Below are 472 nucleotides of genomic sequence, written 5' to 3'. Positions count from 1 at the left end.
GGCCCCGACAGGGTGTGTGGGGCCGGGGAGAGGCCGCGGGGCACCCGGCCCGGCCGGAGCTGCCCTCTTGCCTGCAGGCCGGGAGGGAGGCCGAACTTGGCCTTCGGACGGGTGGTCACCATCGGGTTGTTTCTGATATTCACTTCTCTGTCCCGTCTTCGCACGTACAGGCTCGAAGAAGAAGGGATTTAGTAAAATCGCTCTCAGCTAAAATAGGGCAATACCTAAAGCAGCTGTGACGAGTCTGATTGTGTGCCTTACTGCCTTGCGCTGGAGCCAGCAGAGGAAGATGCATGTTTTTATCCTTGTGCAACGCCGGTCTGTCTAGCTACTGAACAGAGCGATGTGCTGAAGCTGGAGATCCTGACAAAATGGGAGCACTCATGTTCTCTACGACGTGCAGTTTACTTCTAGCTCTGGTGCAAGGACACAGCTTATTCACATGTGAGCCAATTACTATTTCCAGATGTTC

The sequence above is a fragment of the Corvus brachyrhynchos genome, unplaced genomic scaffold (genome assembly GCF_000691975.1).
Source record: "Corvus brachyrhynchos isolate BGI_N302 unplaced genomic scaffold, ASM69197v1 scaffold302, whole genome shotgun sequence".
NCBI lineage: Eukaryota > Metazoa > Chordata > Aves > Passeriformes > Corvidae > Corvus > Corvus brachyrhynchos.
The sequence above is the reverse complement of the archived record's forward strand: the minus strand, read 5'-3'. Positions refer to the sequence as shown.